Below are 4,769 nucleotides of genomic sequence, written 5' to 3' on the forward strand. Positions count from 1 at the left end.
GACCGCCTGTGGTCTGTGCTTTGTGTCGCGACCGCCTCGGCATACAGTGTATATACCAGTGACAGCTGGTGCCCACCGCGTGGAGCAACAGCCTGAACAGCGTGGTCAGTCTGGAGCCACGCGGGGTCCCAGCTCCCAGCCGTGACCCACTGGGGAGCAGCGGGGGAGGCGGCGCTGGTGCAGCTGAGAGTGGCGTGTGGAAGCCACAGGGAGGTCCAGACTTGATTTTCTCCTATCAAGACACCTGGAAGCAGGTGAGGCACCAACTAGTAATAATGGGAAATAAATCTAAAGAGGAAGAGACTGTTTTGGCTACATGGAAAGCTTTGTTAAGATATAAGGGAATTAATACTTCAGACTATACCCTTCGTAGTATATTGCTGTGGGCTAGATCATAGGATTTTGCCACTGATCCTGACACAGCATTTAGTGTTAAAACTTGGAAAAAAGTCAGGGACAGGCTGTGGGAAGTCATCTGAGCAGGAGATAAAACTTGTCAATCTAGTTGTTACTTGGAGATCGCTTTTTGAGGCATTAAAGGAATGGAAAACAGCGGGAACAAGCAGAGTACAACGTGGATGAAGATTTGGGGTTGATAAACGAGTCTGATGGGAGGGATGAGTCAGATGGGGCCTTTGATGGGGAACTTGTTGAATACATCCTTGAAGAAGGTGCAGGTGCCCATGGAAGTTACCAGGCAGGCTACCAAAGCTTCCAGGAAAGTTGCCAGAGCTTCTGGGCTGGATGCTGAAGCTTTTGGGAAAGCTGCTAAGGTTTCTGGGCAGACTGCCAAAGTACCTCCTTATCAGACTCCTAAGCCTCTTTATCTCACACCTGCACAGCAGCTTGCAGCGGTCCCCGTATACACTACACCACTGCGCCAGTTAGCTGAAATGTCTTTAGCAGAGAGACAAACCCAGCTGTCTGCCCCCTGCTCCCCTCTGACACTGTTGAGGCAGGATGGGAATGAATAGACTTTGTTCAGAAGGCTGAGACTATAACTCTGATTTATTTCAAAATACATCGCTCTTTTATACAGAGCTTCGTGCAGACCAACTCTATTGGTCCTGAAGTGAAAACCTCTCACTCTATTGGTGTGCAGTGAATGACATACAGTAGGAGAACCCAATTATAAACAATGTGAACTACAAGAGAGATAAAGAACCTATTTACATTCTTTCTCAACACTTTCTCAAGCTTCTACCTGGTTAGAAACTTTATGTTTTCTCTTTGACTGAATCTAAGACCTACACCCCTCCACTCTAGCCCAGCCATTTGCCCCCCGCCCCCTTCTGAGCTGCATGAACAGTTTGCAAGGTCGTATCCTCCATTGCTGGACAGTGACAGCAAATCAAGTGAAGAGTCACCCGCAGTAACGCCTGAGTTGGGGCAGGGAACTGTTGACAGTTCACCTTCTAATAGATCCAGCCCTGCTGCCCCACGGACTTTGCCTCTGTGTCAAGTAACTGTGCTTCCATGAGAGCCTCAGAAGTTTCGGGAATTTGTTAGGAAGAAAGCAGCTGAAGAAAAAAAATGGGGACCTAATAGAAAGATTAGGTGCCCTAAAAGTACCTCAGGAGCAGAGTGTTAACACAAATGTTGCCTGTATACTGTATATATTCGATAGCCAATAAAAATAAAAGGTACGTATGAAATAAAAGGTATGTATGAAAGATGCATTGAATCAGTTATATATCACTGATACTTTCTGAAAGACTAAATGTGGTCTGCATTAATTCTGAAGTTCATCAGCTGCCTACATTTTTCAATTCTTAAAATGTAAAATTGTACTGCTTTCAAAAGTAAGAACCTTCCTTAAACTGCTAAGTAAAAAGTTGTTTGCAACATATTACTTCAAACAAGAAGTGTTTCTCAAATATTTTACAAAACTTAGTGAAACTATTCTCTTCTTGCAAAATTTCACATTTCTGTACAGACCCAAGCCAATTGTGCTTAAGCAATCATAATTACTCGCACTATTACTGTGTTCTTCTACACTACAAAGTACATATTATTTAATGTCAGTAACTTCATTTTATAAGCTAAATTAAAAGTTTAAGACTTTCCATTAGGAATCAAAGTGTATCTGACAGTATTTCAGAGATTAAAATGTGTGAAAATACCACAAATACATGAAATTGCATTCCTATACAGCATGTAAACATAGTAAAATATCATGATCATGACAGTTACATTTTTCCACTCTAATCTTTTTCTGAAGATTTGCATGTGTACCAGGTAACTGGGCTGGGCTTGGTGTATCCCTGGAGGGCCCCAGGAGCTCTGCTCCCAGTCAGCTGAATGTTGCCACAAGGGTACCAGCCCTGGGTAGGAGCCAGTACAGGGCCCCTCCTGCAGGAGAAGGGATCAGGCCCTGCTTGGTAACTTTCATTTTGGCCACTTTTGTGAACAGGTGAGAAAGGTCAAAATGAAACCTCTCCCAGCTATTTGCCTCTCCTTTATCTTTTTAGGTGCCAGAACTCTGTGTCACACATGGCCTGGGTGTGTGCTGAGCAATGCAGCCCCCACAAAGCCTTTGGTTTCCCACAAGTTGCCATGCCTTGTTCCCAGGTGTGCCCAGCTCTGGCAGGAGAAAGAGCCTGCAGCGCCGTGCCCTGCCCAGCCGGGGCTCTCTGGCACAGAGCAGCAGCAGCGCCAGCACCTCTCAATCCGCTCTTTCCTTATCTTCTCCTGGGACACAGAAGCCTCTGGAAATCAGCACCACCAGTCGTGTTCCCAGCTCGGAGCAGCTCCTGCTGGCAGACAGATCCTGCCAGTTCGACCGCTTCTGGAGGGGCAGAGGTGCAGACTAACATGAACAGGAGTCCTGGGAATGTCCAATAAATATACAAAAATGTGGGAGTATTTGTTAGGAATTATTACAGCTGTTAAACCAATACTGCCTTCTCTCCTGGCTCTGTGAATGCCTTGGGCCCTTCTCTGACCCCAGCAGTTACCCCTATCTGCGTTCCCTGATTGCTGTCACTTGCATCTCAAAGCAGGGTTTTGTGGACTCCAAGTTCCAGCTTTCAGGCTGGAGCATCACCATGTTGTTCCTCATGAGTGACTGTCCTGTCTTCATGTCACTGTGCTTGGAGCAACTACATTTGCTAAGAAGTAGGGCATAGAAAATCAGAGAATAAAAATGGCTTGGAAACTCTTTGGTGGGAACTGGATATTAGAGTTTTCAGTTCCTTTCTTTTGAAGAAATAGCTTCATTTTCTGAATGGAGGATGAAGCGTGTTTAGCAGGGCTTTGAGGAGTGGTTTTTGCGCTTAAAACCGATTCCTGATCTCCGATCTAGAAGAAAACATGGTCACCCTCTGAAAAGTTAAATCTTGGAGATGATGACATTAATGAGTAGGAAAAGTGATGCTTATAATTTCAAAGATGTTGATTGCCCCAAGCATCTAGTCAAGCATTTCTTGTCAACTGTCCTGCTGTTCAGTCTCGTGCCCACAGAGGATTCGCATTAGGACAACGTGCAGCTTCCCAGATTCCATAGTCTGAGTTTGGCCGGCTGCTCTCTCCACTGCACTTTGTGGGCTCATGCACTGGTGCTGGGGGTTGATGCTGGCTAAACATACGTGCACCCACAAAAAAAAAAAAAATCGCTCGCTCCTGGGCTTGGCCGCAGCTGCTGGCGGCGCTGGGATGAGCCCCGGCAGCACGGCCCGGCGGCCCTGCTGGGAAAGAGCCCCCGACCCGCCGGGAAGGGGCCCTGCTGCCCCGCAGCACCCCTCGGAGGGCAGAGAGAAAGCCAGCTTCTTTTCCTCTCTTTTTTCCTCTGTTAAAAGTGTTGTCCTAGAGGCGGCACCAGCTTTTCTAATTGGCTTAGCCGCGCGCCTGCTCTCAGAGGCACTCAGTGGTTGCTTTTGCCTGGCACAGGGAAAGCTTATGGCAGAAATGCCTCACTTTCCCGGCTGGCTTCTTTCCTCCTCTCCAAAAATTGACCCATGCAAAACCAACAAAACTGGCCACTGGTGCTCCTGGGGCTGGGGAACCTGGAGGCTTAAAGAATACTTGAAAAACTCGTGTGGGGCCCTTCAAAAACCTCATGTGGCTTCATATCCAGACACACAGCTAAAGCCCAGATATTTCTCCATTCTTTTTCTTTTTAACTGAGAAAGGAAGTCACAGGTGATGGGGTCTCTATTCCACATCTATTGGAATAGATAGCTATATCTTTTAAATGCTGCAGGACTTAAGATTGTCAAATCAGCACTTCTCTGAGTATTCATTTTGCAAAACTCAGTTCTGGATAATAGTTGTAGACTAAAACAATACCATTCCTCTGTATAAATTAAATCCTATATTAAGGAAATGAGCAACCTAAGAGCTATGTACAAAATAAACTAACATGCATTGTTGAAATTAAATATGTTACTGTTACTCCTGCTCTCTGAAATACCTTTGAAATAAATTTAACAAGACCCTTAGAACATATTTGTGGGTGTACAAGTCAAGTTTCAGAAAAATTAAATCCTATCAATGAAAATTCTGTAAAGCAATGAAAAACTAATGTCCTTGTGTGTCTCAAGCTGCGTTAAGGGAAATATAGTTTGGCTATTAGGAAAAAGGTTTTTACAGAAAGGGTGATAAAGTTCTGGAATGGTCTGCCCAGAAAGGTGGTGGAGTCACCATCCCTGGATGTTTAAAAAAAGACTGGATGTAACACTCAGTGCTATGGTTTAGTTGAGGTGTTAGGGCATGGGTTGGACTCAATGATCTTGAAGGTCTCTTCCAACCTAGTCATTCTGTGAATTCTG

The sequence above is a fragment of the Taeniopygia guttata genome, chromosome 3, assembly GCF_048771995.1.
Source record: "Taeniopygia guttata chromosome 3, bTaeGut7.mat, whole genome shotgun sequence".
NCBI classification, from domain to species: domain Eukaryota; kingdom Metazoa; phylum Chordata; class Aves; order Passeriformes; family Estrildidae; genus Taeniopygia; species Taeniopygia guttata.